Raw genomic sequence first — 17,077 nt, 5'->3', positions numbered from 1 at the left:
GCTACCACACTGCACAGCACTGGCCTGGAACTTCTCCTCTCCCCCAACTCACCTCCCTGAAATTCCAGCCTGCAAGGGCTCCAGGTCTCCCCTCCTCCCTTTCCTGCCCTCCCTTTTGTATGGAAGTTAATGCAGTGTTTATTCTTGTCCCTCTGATTCAGGAGTTTAAGTAGTTCTTTGACTCACCTAACAGAAGGCCTGGAAAGTTATGGAGGGGATAAATTTTGTCAAATCAAATTTTTTTGTCCCTCCCTCATTAACTATTTATTCTAAGTATACAATAGCCTGTCTGATGTTACAATAACATATTTGCTACATTGGTGTCATCCAGTTTCATGGGACATCTTTAGGGACTTCTTCAGAAGAAGTACAATCTTATAAAAAGTTTTTAGTTTCTAGTGACACCATCATGTTCAGATCCTGCCTAGATGAGGATGTGGGCATGGAAAACAATGCAGAAGTGTTGAGACTCAGGAGGTGTGGGATGTAGTTGACATGAAGACACTACAGGTCTAGTTGGCCCTCATTTACTATGAAGGAAAATCAATAAGTGAAAATTAAGAATCTTCCACAGTTACTGACTTCAGGTTTTTCTCTTAAGTTGATACTCATCCTGCAACCTCCTTAAATGCAAAATTTAAAAATTCTTATTTACAATGTTTTCTCAGTAAAAGAGGGAGTAAATATAACACCACTAATATTATCTAGAATAGTAAAGAACTTAAATATTTTATTTAAGTGAATATTTGTGAAATTAAATTAACATTCAAATATTACAACTTTAATCATTTTAAGTGGAAATATTTAATAATTGATTACAAATCCTCTATTTTAGCATCCAGAGAGTACTGAATATAATTTATACTTCTCTTAGGTTATTTGTTGAATTGAGTTACATTATCATGGGGAGAGGGAGGGGAAGAACTAATATTTATTGAGGGGCTACTCTGCCAAGAGCTGCGGTTTATGTTATGATGGCTTATATTATCTGACCCTTAGAGTCTTCCCAGCCCAGTTCTAAGTATTTCAGGGACACTGTTTTACCTGCCAGGTGGGCTTGTGCACACAGAGAGGAACCTGCCGGTCTAGCAAGTTGCAGAGCTGGGATTTGAACCTTAGCAGGCTGACACTAGAGGCCACGATTTTAAGTCTCTGCCATAATGTAAACTTCACCACAAACCTCTGGGGTAGACATTATCATCCCCATTTTACAGATGTGGAAACTGAGGCTCAAAAGAGTTAACTAACACTTAAGGTCAGCTAGTAAGTAGCTGACATTTCTTTTTCTTGCTCTCCTCTCCTTTCTTTTCTTTTTCTAGAACTTTTTGATTTTGCCCAAGCAGGGCTTGCATGTGCCAATCAATGCAAACACTTCTTTATTCTCTCTTGGTTCACTTGTCTGCCTTCTCCTTTCCCCAGAAAGTATCTTTTATTCTCATGAGGCAGTATTTATTAAGTGACTTTGCTATGCTACATCTGCTCTGAAATAATTTAGAGAAATATAGCACTTCCCTTATCAGAGTTTATATTCTAAACTATTGATTCCTTTTTCCCCCAGAGAGATGGGAACAATTATCGGGTCATTGGGATGCTGCCTCAGTGAAGGAGAGCTGCAGACTTTGACTGCAGAGGTGAGTAGGGCTGAGGAGTTTCATTCAGCAGACTCTGTGTGACTTCACCTCCTTGGAACTGAAAAAAATCCTTACCTGAAGCAAAAACGCCCTAAACTACTGGATGTGCTCAGTGAAAACATCAGGACAACTATGCGAATTAGCCAACCAATAGGATCTGAAAGAACTGATATCAGATCTTGAAGAAATGGTGATGGTGCTCAGGGCAAGCTGCCCCAGGAAGCACCACTCTGGTATGTGGATTATTTCGAGCTGAAGACAATAAGGATATTTGACCTCCCCCACTAACTGCCTAGAGAATCTGGCATGGTGGCTCATTCCTGGAACAGATCTTCTATCATGATGGCTATAAAGATAATGCAAAATAGATGTTGCAATGGGAGGGGCACCAAGCCCCTTTTATCAAAAAACTCTATCTCTCCCTGACCAAATTATCAATAGATGACCCTGAAAAGAATTGTCCTTCTGCCCTCTGAAGTCCCAGGCCACTACCCACCCCCAACACGTTCCTTCGCCTTTAGCTGCAATACTTAAGCAAGCAGCTTAGACAGAGGGACGAGTTGCTCATTTCTGAGCTTCTCCCATGTATACATGTTAATAAACTTGGTATTATTTTCTCCTGCTAACCTGTCTTGTTGATTATTTGGCCAGCCAGAAGAACCTTAAGGGAAAGGGCAGAGGGAGATTCTCCCTCTTCCCCCGACAGTTTTGGCGTAGTCGCCAGGAGCCACACTGGCTGGCAAGTTGCCTTCTCTGGCTGGAAGACCTGCCTTCTCCCTGGACTACTGCAGATGGTGAGATACGGGAACGCCTGACGAAAGCCGGCAAAAGGTAAGACTTCTTACCACGTCAGCCTCCCGGAATCTATCTGCGGAGTCCGGCGGAAGGAAGTGGTGAGAATTTTTTTCTCTTTCTAAATTTAGATTGGCAGGAGAAAATATTTGGGAAACTAGTTTCTTGGGCTTTTAGTGACTCTTGGTTTAAATTTGGTAGAGTACTCTTGGTTTTGATCTTGATCCCTTTTCCTCCCAGAGTAATCTCTGTCTTGTTCTGTGTCCTGAGAACTTGGCTTTGTGACCAGTGAGAATCTTCTCCTTGGTCTCCACCATACGGAAGGTACATTTACCGGGGTTCACCTTGGTGGCCAGTCGAGTAGACTGGGGTTCCGAACTGTCTCTTTGTCCGGCTGTGCCAAGTTCTCAGGGGAGTTTGTCATAAAAGGCCCAGTCCATAAGGGCTTTTGTCGTCTTTACCTTCGTTGCTTGTTAGTGCTGGAAAAATCCCATTCCAGTATCGCCTGCCCGGTGTCACAGATTAGCGGGTCTGTGACTGGAGGCGTCCCACACTATTGTGGGAGACCGGAGACACCGTTTTCACTACACCATCCTTACCGCCTGTGCAACGAAGGTCTTTACTTTCTCTGAATATCTTTGGGAGTGAATTCTGTGGATCATGGGGGCTACATCATCTGTGCCCTCACCAGGGATGCCTCTTGCGTCCATGGTGAAGATTTATTCTAAGCGTGGAAAGTTACCTCCGGGTCTTTCCTTAAAAAGGCTTATTGGTTCGAGTCACTATTGGAATAAATATACAAATGAAGATCCTACTCGTCAATGGCCAGACGACGGATCCTTTGAATTGGAAAAACTTCTAAATTGGGGGAAAAAAAATGTTTTGAGAGCTCTCACATAATTGCTTAATTGGTACCTAAGAATTAAGGCCAGAAAAAGGAAGGGAAAAATTTGACTAGTCTTAAGAAGGAAGGGAAAAATTTGACTAGTCTTAAGACCTGGACTCAGGTTACAAGTGAATTGAGAACATGTAAAAGTGTAAGTGTTGATAAGATTATAAAGGTTGGAATGTTTGAGCTAATTTTATATAAAGAGGTTACATCAACTTTTCCTGAGTGTGTTTTAAAATGTCTGACTGGGAATGCTTCCCTGGTCCAAAATTAGAAGACCAAGACCTATTGATAAAAATCTTAATGATAACTATGTTTAAAGGTATAAAAGGTGATGAAATTTACATGAAATTTTGTAGAAAAAAACTGATGTTATTTCTATTACAGAACTGGTTAACAAAAATAGTAATTTAAATGATGGCTAATTTTATCTGAAGTCTTATGAAGTCTTGTAGGCAATCTAAATAATTATTGGGAATAAGTAACTAAATAGTTGTGAAAAAGATGAATGTTGGATGAACTTTAAACAATAATTATGCGTTATGGTGGTTACAGCTTCCAAACTCTTTTTGGTGACTTAAAACTTGAGAGTTTTGCTAAGTCTTATGATAAAAATTCTCTGAGTATCATCATTTCCAAATAAGATAAGATATTAGACATTGATTGCTAAATGTACATTTGTCTACTTTTGGCTTTTCATTACAGGAAAACTAAAAGGTGTTTTGGGTCTATTGGTAAACATGTGTTTTATTAAAAGATTGTGCTATAAAGTAACATGTTTCTAGAAGTTATGAAGTGTTTATAAATTTTCCAAGCCACAAGATACTAATGTAAAAGAAAGTTTATAATTGTTTAGTTTTTACTTACAAATTGAGGTTTCTAAAGGTTAAAATTTCTAATTAGTATATGTGATTGAAAATTAAGAAAAATATGTCTGTGTACAAGGAAAGTAAGATATATAAAGAAGGAACAAAGAATGAAAATATTTTGTTTGGTTGATTAAGAAAGATAAATTTGTCCTCAAGTACTAGAAGGGAAAAGAAAGACATGGGACAAATTCTGAATGTAAAAGGAAAGTTATAGAAGGTTTGTGGAAGAGGAATTCTGGAAAAGGAGTTTTATGCATGGTCAAGTTGGCTAAGATTGAAATGAATTTAATTAAGTAAATGAGTTTTAATAGCAGAAATAAGCTGGTGCAAAATTAAAATTTGGTCTTCTGTCTCTTAAAAGGATAATTTGCTTAAACTTGATAAAGAGGTTACAAAAGATTTTTCTTTACGTTTGAGTAAGTCTACCTAAAAGACAGAAAAAAAAAAAACTGTTAAAATAATTTGCTACGTTCAAAAGACTGAGGTCTCTCTATTAAGACTTTTGGACTGTTAATGCTCTGTTTGCTTTGATTGTTTATATTTTTGACAAGCTCCCCCAAAATTCATATCTTAAAGTCTTTTTTTTACTTTTTTCTTTGAGAATTTTCAAAGGGCCCTGGAACTTCTCAAAGAAATTTGCTCTCTTCCTATAAGGGGAAAGATACTAAACTTATTAGGCTTATTCAATATGTTCAATTACATGGAAAGCATTGTCAGACCAGTGATGATAAGCCCGCTTAGGTGCTATTATGTGGGCAAATGTTATTGACATAGGTGTTTTAAAATTGTATAACATTACTGAAATTCTGATCTGTCCTGGTTATCAGTCATAATTCTGGTTATTATTATTTTAAAGTGTTGCATGTCACAAAATTAACCAAATTTCCTTGTCAATTGCCATTTTGAGGTCTTGTTGTTTACAGACTTATTTCTTTGCTCTAATGCTTTTGCAAAATGTTTCGACTTCAGAAAAATTCATGGAAAGGACTCTGACATTTACACTGGAGTACAGGTTTCTGACAAACTTTCTGATCATAAAACTGGAACTGGGTAAAAAATTATAGAAATCTGATGGAGAGACTGATAACTTCATGAAGCTGCTAACAAAAAGATTGGGATCAAGAATGGATTACACAGGACTGAACCAACTGATAAGGATGATTATAATTTTTATGATTTTTCGTTTGAAGTATTGCTGAATTTTTAATGTTTTTTCAGATTTAAGAAAAACTTTCTCTCTTTTCTCCTGAGCTAGCTATGACGTATAGCAATTTGGTAAATGATACTTTTGTAAGTAAAACTGAAATATTTATCTTTTTCTCTCTATCTGATCCCTCAAATTTGGAAACTCTTAGTGAGTGAATATTGTTGTTTTCATGGCAATATAGGTATTTGCATAAGTTCAATAAGAATCTGTTCTCCTTATAACAGGACACAATTGGAAACACTGGTTATATTACCAAGGTTGTGACTGGTACATCATATTTGCAATATAACCATACAGCTTTTGAGGAATGAAGATTGGACTTTATGGAATAAAGCCACGTGGAACTATTGGCCTGGTACCTTATGTTCCAAGCAGCACTTACCAGGATAAGTAAAGAATGTCACTTATCTGGCAGGTACAAGGAACCTCGAAATATTTTGGGGAAACCTCGGAAAAAGGAATTCACCCAAATCTATAGGTACTCCAGGCAAAGTCTGACGACAAAATCCTTGGCTTGGCTTTCCTGGCCTGGAGAGGCCTTTAAAGTTAAATCTGAGATTCCTTATAAAAGTTCCAGCAAAGCAGATTTAAAAGAGCCTATGTGATCAATTGCTATTCTTGCTGTACTTATGTAAATAATTGGGCCAACTCTATTGGAACTAGACTTATTTTGCAAACTAGTTAGTTTTAATTTTGCTATCTTAATAAAAATGAGGGTGATTTTAGAGAGAAAAATTATATTTCAGTAAAAACTATTTCAGTATAAATTTGTGGATATTAGATCCTAGTTTTGTTGTCTTTTGAGGTTTTTGTTTTATATCTGTTGACTGGACTGGATCCTGATTTCTTCTAGTCTCCTAAAATATCTGGCTACAGATGTCCAAACTAACGTTTTTGATTTTTTCCATCATTTTCATTTGAAATCACTGAGAACTGAACCTGCCCTTTTTCCTGAAGCCTTACAAACTGAAGCTGATGAACTTGATATAAACTTAAGAGATGACCTGACGACACCATCAGAGACATTTTAAACTGCAAAAGATACTTTGACGCTGACATCTAAAATTCTTCTTCACTGGCTGTCCTCTGAACTCAAAAACTGGTTTACAATTTGCTCTAACCATTAACCTTGTTTTTCTTTTGTTTACACAAATATGCTTTTAGAGTCTGCCATGCTGTTGGCACAATTTGGAAATCCCGTGGATTCTTAACTTCTGCAGGAACTCCTATTGCTAACGGACACTTAATTGCAGCCTTATTACAAGCTATTCACCTTCCTTCAAAAATTGCCGTTGTTCATTGTTCAGCCCATACTAAGGAGACTGATGTCATATCTTTAGGCAATGACAGGGCTGACAGAGCTGCTAAACATGCAGCTCACTATGGACCCCCTTATCCGTTTTCCACCCAATTTTTAAATCTGCCTTTATCCCTGACTGATGTTATTAACTATCAGGCAAATGCCCCACAATCTGAAAAAGACAATTGGATACAAAAGGGTGCCAAACAATTATCAGATGGATTATACATTGGACCAAATGGACTTCCAGTAGCTCCTTTTCTTTTGACTTTTTGGCTTGCACTTATCGCCCACCAAATGGGACATATGTGCAAATGGGGGATAGTTAGGGAACTGAAAGACAATTGGTTTTGCCCTGGCATCCATAAAATTTCTGACCAAATCACCTCCCAGTGCACAACTTGCGAATCTTACCAAGTCTCTGGGAAAAATCAGTGTGATCCAGGAAGTCCTCCCAGGCCCACGCTGCCTTTTGCGGCACTCCAAATGGATTTTATAGACTTGCCTTCAGCTTTAGGTTACTCTCACTGTTTGGTTATTGTCTGCATGTTTAGTGGATGGACTGAATGCTATCCGACCAGACATGCAGATGCCACAACAGTGGTAAAGAAATTAATAACTGAAGTTATTCCTCGCTTTGGCATTCCTTTATGGATTGAATCAGACCAAGGAACTCATTTTACAGCAGAGATAAACCACTTGCTTGCAAAAACTCTGGGGTATTCATTAAAATTTCATACCCCATATCACCCTCAGTCATCAGGGCAAGTGGAACGTAAAAATCTAGATATAAAAAGAACTCTAGGAAAAGTCTGTCAAGAAACTGGACTTAAATGGCCAGAGGCTCTGCCCTTGGCCCTTATGAAGATTCAAAATACTCCAAATAGAAGGCATGGACTGACTCCTTTTGAAATAGTTTTTGGACGTCCGATGCCTACTGGCGTCTCTAAACCTTCAATTCCTGGATTAAACGAATATTATGGGAACTTAAGTGAACAATTTGATGCTATGACTTGTTATATACAAAAATTAACTAGTATACTTGAAGCATATCGTCAACAGGTAAAAGAGGCATGGCCACCACCTTCTGACAAGCCTTGCCATCCCTTTCGACCAGGAGACCGGGTGTACATCAAGGTCTTTAGAAGAAAACACGCACTGTCACCTCGCTGGGAAGGACCTTATGAAGTCTTACTGACGACCTGCACTGCCATCAAAATAAAGGAAAAATCTTCCTGGATCCATGCAAGCCACGCCAAAATAGACCCAGAACATCGCTCTCAAGACAACTGGGAGATAATCCCCACAGGAGACCTTAAACTAAGGATTTTGAGGGCCAAAACCCAGGCCCCAGATGCAGCCGACATCACAAAGTAGACAGCTTTTCCCAAGATCACGGATCCCATTTTGGGATCCAATAAACTATTTTTACTGAGAGTAGAGGAAAAAAATCTTATTCCTCCTGAATTGATCCTCACATTAGAAAAAAAGGTGTTGATCACTGCTTTCAAGTGTTTATCAAGGAGGCTACAGTTTGCTTTGGGAAAGGAAAGTGGGTTCTGTAGGAGAGCTAGGAACGGAAGATGAATATACCATGAAGTCATAATAATTGCATGTAATGCAGTGGAGTCAATGGGGCAGTAATGAAAATGTCTCTGAAAGTCAGAAAGAGAGAAGCTTGAAAGCCTAATCCCTTCGTGGTTTGTTCGTATGTTTTAGTCTGTAGCAGGGTCAGCAAACCACAATCCCCAGGCCAAATCCAATCCAACCCACTGCCTGTTTCTGTAAATACAGCCTTATTGGAACACAGCTAGACTCAGCTATTTACATATTGTCTATGGTTGTTTTCTAGCTACAGGAGTGGAGTTAAGTTGTTGCAACAGAGACCGTATGGTTGGCAAAGCTGAAAATATTTACTATCTGGCCCTTCACAGAAAGTTTCCCAACTCTTTCTCTGGCAAAGTAGAACAAATACCACATCTAGTGTCAGGAGATCTAGGTTCACATCCCATAGCTGCCACTTAGAGCCGTGTGGCCCTTGGTGAGCCGCTGCATCTTTCAGAGCCTGGTTCTACATCTGCAGAAGGAATGCAACAAAATCAAAACGTTTTTATGAGGATTAAATTGAATGCCTGTGAGCAACCAGCTCTTACTTGGTGGCATGCAATGCATATTGGGGTTCGCTTGCTCTGTAGGTGGCCCTCTACCAAAAAGCCCCCATGGGTTTGGGCAGTTAGCCACACTAGGTGCTTAGGCCCCAACATTTTATTTTGTCTTCACCCTTTTCTTAGGTACATTGACACAGCCTTTGAAAATTACAGATACTTAGAGTTGTTACAGACCAATAGGGATCACTGAGCTGTCTAAGCTTTGTAAATGTTTTTCCGTGCAGTGCACAACACAATTTATTCAAATTAAATTCTAGCAAGATGCTTAAGAAGCTTTGGGTGCGACTACCTTTTTAGAAGTTTCCCAAATAATTAAGGGAAAGAAGCACACAGATATTTGTATGTATCAAATACATTTAGAGAATCAAAGCTTCATAGTGGTCCACATCTGGGGTGAATGTCATGTTGCTAAATGCTCTGTAATAGTTTCAGAAATGAAACTGTTTCTGCTTCATTTGCTTTAAAATGAAATAATGTAACTATGCTTTAAAATTCTTCCATAAAAAGTGGAAACCTGTGTGTAGTTCTCTAGTTGTCATTTACTTGAATTTTAGTGTAGATACATACTAACGATCAGTCCTTTGCTTACAGAAGATCAATTTGAAATCTGACATTTCTCTTGAAATAGATCATTTAAAAAATCACTTAGCATTGATCTCTCCAGTTAATACTCTTTTTTTTTTTTAACGATTTTATTTATTTATTTTCCCCCCCGAAAGCCCCAGTAGATAGTTGTATGTCATAGCTGCACATCCTTCTAGTTGCTGTATGTGGGACACGGCCTCAGCATGGCCGGAGAAGCGGTGCGTCGGTACGCGCCCGGGGTTCCGAACCTGGGCCGCCAGCAGCGGAGCGCGTGCACTTAACCGCTAAGCCACGGGGCGGCCCACTCTCCAGTTAATATTCTATAATTAGCAACTTGCCCCACATAATCTCTGCCTGTTTGGAATATCACAAAATCCAGCAACTGTGAGAAGGGGTAATGAAAATTTTACTGACATACAAGTTACCAAACGATTCTTCCTTTAATATCAAGTTGGAGCCATCTAGGATCCTCAGTGTGCAGGAGCTGGGAGGAGATGATGGCATTTTAGTACAAGAGGAAAGGATATTTAGAGGTCTACATCCTTTGAAGTTCAAACCTAAGTGGAGTTACGGAGAATTTAAAGTAATTACAAAGGAGAACTAAAAGATATTTGGAAAATAGGACTTATACTGGTAATATTATTACACTGTACAGTGATTTAAAAAAAAAAGTCCAGTTCATCAGTAAGTTATAAAAATCATACAGGTCTATGTACCTAGTAACAGGGCTTCAATATACGTGAAGCAAAAATGGAGAGATTAGAGGGAGAAACAGACAATTCTGCAAATGCAGGTGGAGATTTTAACAACCCTTTCTAAGTAATTCAAAGAGCAATTACATAAAGTATCAGCAAAAATGCGAAGACCTAACACCACCATCAACCACTCTGACCTCACTGATATTTATAGAACACTGCACTCAAAACTGCAAAATACACATTCTTTCCCAGTGTACATGGAATGTTCAATAAGATAAAGTGTTAGGCCATAACACAAGTCACAATAAATTTTTAAAAACTGAAATCATACAGGATATGTTCTCTGATAAAAAAATGGAATTACATCAGAGATCAGTTGAGAATAAGATAACCAGGGAATCCTCAAACATTTGGGATTAAGTAACATTCTAATAATTCATGAATCAAAGACGAAATCACAATGGGAATTAGAAAATATTTTGCCCTGAACATTAACGAAAATACAAAATGTGAAACTTTGTAGGTTGCAGGAAAGCAGCACTTAGAGGACAATTTATGACAAAAGATCTAAAATTAATTATTTAAATTCTCATCTTAAGAAGGTAGAAAAAGAAGAGCAGCATGAACCCAATATAAATAGAAGGAAGAAAATTATAAAGAGTAGAAATGACTGAAATAGAAAATGGACAGAGAAAATCACTGAAATATTAGTCTTTTCAAATAAAATGATAAACATGTAGCCAAGGTGATCAAGACTCAAATTTCCAATAACAAGGAGGAGTTGTCCTTATCCTTCAGACAGCTTAAAAGAACAATTTTATGCCAATAAATCTGGCAACTTAGATGAAATGGACAAATTCCCAGAGAGACACCAATTACCAAAACTGACCTAAGAAAAACTGGAGAATTTGAATAGCCCTGTATCAATTACCAAAATTAAATTTCTAATTAAAAACTTTCCCACAAAGAAAATTAGAGGTTCAGATGGCTTTGCTGGTGAATTCTCTCAAATATTTATGGAAGAAGTAATACCAATTCTACACAAAACTCTTTCTGAAAATATTACAGGAGAGAACACTTTGCAACTCCTTTTCTGAGGCTAGTATTACTCTGATACCAAAACCAGACAACCATACTGCAAGAAAAGAAAACTGCAGACCTTATTAACATAGATGCAAAAGAACTTTAATAAAATTTTATCAAATCAATTTCAACAATGTTAAAAAAGGATGATACATCATGAGCAAGTGGGGTTTATCCCAGGAATTTAAGGTTGGCTTAACAACAATCAACGTAATTTACGATGTTAAGAAAACAAAGTAGATAAACCACATGATCATTTCAATAAATACAGAAAAAGCATTTGAAAAAATTCAACACCAATTGAAGATAAAAATACTCAGCAAACTAAGAATAAAAGGAAACTTCTCAACCTGGCTAAGGGCATTGTGGGAGATCAAGATTTGGCCACTCTGAAATATATCTCTTTACCTTGATTGTTTTCTCTGAGGGACATTTGACCTCCCCCACTAACTGCCTAAAGAATTTGACATGGTGGCTCCTTCCTGGAACAGATCTTCTATCATGATGGCTGTAAAGATAATGTAGGATAGAGGTTACAATAGGAAAGACCAAGCCCCTTTTATCAAAAACTCTGTCTCTCCCTGACCACATTATCTATAGATGACCCTGAAAAGAATTGTCTTCCTGCCCTCTGAAGTCCCAGGCCACTACCCACCCCCAACATGCTCCTCGCCTTTAGCTGCAATACTTAAGCAAGCAGCTTAGACAGAGGGGCGAGTTGCTCATTTCTGAGTTTCTCCCATGTATACGTGTTATTAAATTTGGTATTATTTTCTCCTGCTAACCTGTCTTGTTAATTATTTGGCCAGCCATAAGAACCTTAAGGAAAAGGGCAGAGGGAGATTTTCTCCCTCTCCCCCGACAGCATCTACAAAAAACCTAAGGCTAACTTCTTACTCAGTGGCGAAAGGCTCAATGCTTTTTACCTAAAATCAGGAACACGGCAAGGATGCCTATGTTCACCACTCCTATTCATCACTATACTTGAAGTCCTAGCCAGTGCAACAAGGACAGAAAAAATAATAAAAGAAGTACAGTTTGGAAAGTAAAAAGTAAAACTATCTCTATTTCAGACAACATGATTATTCATGTAGAAAATCCTAAGAAAGTTACCAAAAAGCTACTAGAACTAATATGTGAATTTAGCCAGATCATAGGCTACAAGGTCAACATTCAAAATTAATTATATTTTTATAAACTAGAAATTAACAATTAGAAAAATGAAATTAAGTAGACAACTCCATTTACAATAGTATAAAAATGAAATAATGAATAAATTTAACAAAAGATAGCCCAGACATAGCCCAGCTCAACAGCAAATAGTGTAAAGGAAAATTAAGATCTAAATAAATGGTTAGATATACATGTTCATGGGTTGGAAAACTCCACATTGTTAAGATGGCAGTTCTTCTCAAATTGATCTACAGATTCAATACATTTTCAACCAAAATCATAGCAAGCTTTTTTGAAGAAATTTACAAGTGATTCTAAAATTTGAATGGAAAAGCAAAGAAACTAGAATAACCAAAATAATTTTGAAAAGGATGGTCAAGGTTGGACTTATACTACCTGATTGCAAGATTTACTATGAAGCTACAGTAATCAAGACAGTGCGATATTTGTGTACTGATAGACATATAGATCAATGAAACAGGCCAGAGAATCCAGAAATAGAACCACATGTACACCTTGACAAAGGTGCTGAGGTAATTCAACGAAGAAAGGATAATCATTTCAATAAATAGTGCTGGAGCGGGGCCAGCCAGGTGGCGCAAGCGGTTAAGTGCGCGCAGTCCGCTGCGGGGACCCAGGGCTCGCCGGTTCGGATCCCGGGCGTGCACCGACACACTGCTTGGCAAGCCATGCTGTGGTGGCATCCCATATAAAGTGGAGGAAGACGGGCATACATGTTAGCCCAGGGCCAGTCTTCCTCAGCAAAAAAAAAAAAAAAAAAAGAGGAGGATTGGCAGATGTTAGCACAGGGCTGATCTCCTCACACACACACAAAAAAAATAGTGCTGGAGCAAATGGGTGTCTGAATAGAAAGAAAATGAACTTCAACACTCTTTTACTCCACACACAAAAGTCAACTTGATGGATCATAGACCTGAACATAAGAGCTAAAACTATAAAACTTCTAGAAGAAAACTTCTGTAGAGAAAACTGTGGCATTGGGTTAGCCAAAGATTTCTTAGATAGGATACAAAAAGCATGAACCATAAAAGAAAAACAATGATTAACTTCATCAATATTAAAAAATTTTGCCCATCAAATGACACAGTTAACAAAGAAACAAACAAACACAGATTGGGGGAAAATATTTGCAAATGATTTATCTGACACTGCATCCAGAATATATGAACATCTGTTTCAACTAATATTAAGAAGGCAATCAAACCAATTTTTAAAAAAGCCAAAGATTTGAATAGACATTTCATAAAAGAAAATGTATGAATGGCCAATAAGCACATAAAAGATGCCAAATGCCTCTAGTCATTGGGGATAATAAGGTGCAACTACACATCCACTAGAATGGTTAAAACTTAAAAGTCTGAAAATACTAAATGCTGGCAAGGATTTGGAATAACTAGAATTCTCACCTATTGCTGATAGGAATACAAAATGGTACAATCACTTTGGAAAACAGTGTCAGTTAAAGATAAACATACAGTTATTAGAAAGATAAACATACACTTATTATACAACCCAGCAATCCCACTTGTAACTATTTATCTAAGAAAAATGAACGTATATGTTCACACAAAGACATAAACAAATGTTCATGACAGCACTAATCATAATACCCAAAAAACTGAAAACAACCTAACTGTCTATCAATTGGGGAATGGATAAATAAATACTATGGACTATTACTCTACTCAGCAATATAAAGGAACAAAATAGTGACACACACATGACATGGATGAATCTCAAGAATATGTTAAGTGAGAGAAGTCCAACACAAAAGACTATACTGTATGATTTCACGTGTGTGAAACTGTAGAAAAGGCTACACTCTGGTGTCAGAAGGCAGATTAATGGTTGCCTGGGGCCAGGACTTAGAGGCTGGGATCAAATGCAGAGGAACATGAGTTAACTTTCTATAATGCAGGAAATCTTATATATCTTGATCATGGTGGCGGTTACCTATAAAATTAATTCAAACCAACACTTGGAAATGAGTAAATTTTATTGCATGTGAATTATACCTCAATAACACTGTGAGAAAACATAGTAAAGGACTGTCATAAACAACTTTATGCTACTTCTTCAGTCAGTGGGTTCCAGATGGAAAATTGACTCAGGGGCCGGCCCCGTGGCTTAGCGGTTAAGTGCGCACGCTCCGCTGCTGGCAGCCCGGGTTCGGATCCCGGGCGCGCACTGACGCACTGCTTATCCGACCATGCTGAGGCCGTGTCCCACATACAGCAACTAGAAGGATGTGCAGCTATCTACTGGGGCTTTGGGGGGAAAATATATAAATAAATAAAATCTTAAAAAAAAAGAAAATTGACACAGGTTTAGGAACTAAGAAGGGATCATGACTTTTTTGGGGTGACTGTCCTCAGCCTTCTGGTCCTCCATTCTTGCCCTATTTTGGTTGTAGATGGTACACAGAATCCTTGTCGGCTGCCCGTCTGTTCTGCCCGTAAGCATACCATGCTCTATTAACCATCTCTGCAGTTTCCCTTGGCTCCCTCTTCAACCTTATTGGTCATGATATGCGGCCTCTTAGCTTCTCTGGTTAACGACTCTGCCTGGCTTCTGTCACTTGGGGGCAGGGGGTGGGTGGGTGGCTGGCAAATCACACCACGGATATTAACAAGCCAGGTCTGCGAGTGCCTGTCCTGGTCAGCGGTGGCCTTCAGAGGAGACCCATCCCAGAACTCTCAGCGAGGCCAGGCTTTCTCACCAGCATGTTCTTGATGTCCTTGGTTGACTAGTGCATCCTCTGAGCCCTCCCATGGAACACAATCCTCTGTGGGTTTTCTGACTCATAGTATAGCCATTCCAACTAGCCCCCTTTTATCAGCTCGGTTTTCTCCTTCACTCAGGGCTGATTATCGCTTATCACAGGGGTCTAAGAGCCACCCTAGCAGCAAGTTTGTCCCATCTTCTGTCATCTTTGCCAGGGTGGCAGGTCCTGTGTCCTGAGAAAGTGCCCAGAGTCAGTGAATTCCTGCTTGTTTAGTCTCACATTCTAGCCCTCATGGTCAGGCACTCTCAACCAATCTCAGGGGCACCCCCGACTCCATCCCCTGCTCCTTCTAGTTCTTGATAGCTAGTTTCTTCTGCTATTTCAGTATAGAGTCTCTTACCTCCCTCATCAGACCCAGCATTTCCCCTGCCAGTTTATTCCAGGGTTTAACCCAACTATTCAGTCTCTCTCCTAGAAGAGGAGATGGGGGCAGTTCCTGAGGGGGCTCCGTTGCCTCATCAGGGAGAGTCTTCTGCAGACAGCTGAAGTGCCACCTCCTACGAGGTAAGGATGAGTGCAAGCCCAGGGTGTCCAGGGCATCTCCCAGCCAACACCCTCAGGGGCCTCCATCCAAGGGTCTCCATCCCACGTTTCAGTGTGCCCATCTTTGCAACCAGGACCCTGACTTGCCTGTGCAATTCTAACTTTCATATCTTCTATGTGAGGGGTGTCCAACTATGGCCCACAGGCCAAATCCTCCCCACAGCCTGTTGTATACAGCCTGTGAGCTAAGAATATCTTTTACATTTTTAGAGGGTTATAAAAATAAGGAAGAATATATGATGAAGATCTTATATGCCTTAAAAACTCTAAACTATTTACCATCTCCCCTTCCTGGAGGTTTACCACCCCTGTTTTACATGTTGCCTGCCTGAGCCTGCTCTTTCCCTGAGTTGATAAGGGCTTCTTCGCCAGCTACCAAAGAGGCCCTCTGGCTTCACAGCTAGTGTTTAATTGCTGGACAGTGGCCCTCAGTTCTCATGATTCTTCTGCAGGGCGTCAATGAAACTTACAGCCAACTCTGCTGCTTTGTAGGCCTTGCACCCCCATGTCTTGAATCATGGCACCTGCAAAGGCATGCCTCTTTTTTTTTTTTGTATTGAGGTAACATCGGTTTATAACACTATATAAATTTCAGATGTACATCATTATAGTTTGATTTCTATGTAGACTGCAACGTGTTCACCACCCAAAGACTAATTACCATCCATCACCACACACATGTGCCCTTTTACTCCTTTCCCCGGCCCCCTAGCCCCCTTCCCCTCTGGTAACCACCAATCTAATCTCTATATCTATGTGTTTGTTGTTTGTCGTTGTTTTTATCTTCCACTTAGGCGGTCCTCTTCACTGAGATATTCCCAGGTCACCTCTGGTTAAATCTTTAGCAATGGACTGCCTGAGGCTATCTGTGTCCCAAATACCACTCAGGACAGCATCCTTTTTGCCTGCTTGGCAGTGAATAAACCTGTCTTGGAATTCCAACTTACGACCTGTTTTCTCAGGCCACTCCTGGGCCTGTGATACTCTGGGTACTCTGAGAAGCAAGCGCTAATCATTAGATGTTCAAGAGATTTATTGTGAGGGGAAAATCAGAGCCCGGGGAGGCTGGGAGAGCTGTTGGAATGCAGTGCAGATCTGACCCCTGTGAACGAGCAAGTGAAGGAAGGAAAGTTGGGTAGGAAAAGCCTTAGACTGTAGCAGCTCTAGAAAACAAGGCAATGGGAGTTCTCAGTTCACACTTGCCCAGCAGAGGAGCCCCTTCTTGCAGGAATGGGACTTATTTTAGTATCCCTGCCACACTCAGTTATTGGCTGGGTGCAGCCCGTGAGAAGTGTGGCCTTGGCCCAAACATGGTGGCTAGGGATATCATTGA

Source organism: Diceros bicornis, chromosome 38 (genome assembly GCF_020826845.1).
Source record: "Diceros bicornis minor isolate mBicDic1 chromosome 38, mDicBic1.mat.cur, whole genome shotgun sequence".
Lineage (NCBI taxonomy): Eukaryota > Metazoa > Chordata > Mammalia > Perissodactyla > Rhinocerotidae > Diceros > Diceros bicornis.
The sequence above is the reverse complement of the archived record's forward strand: the minus strand, read 5'-3'. Positions refer to the sequence as shown.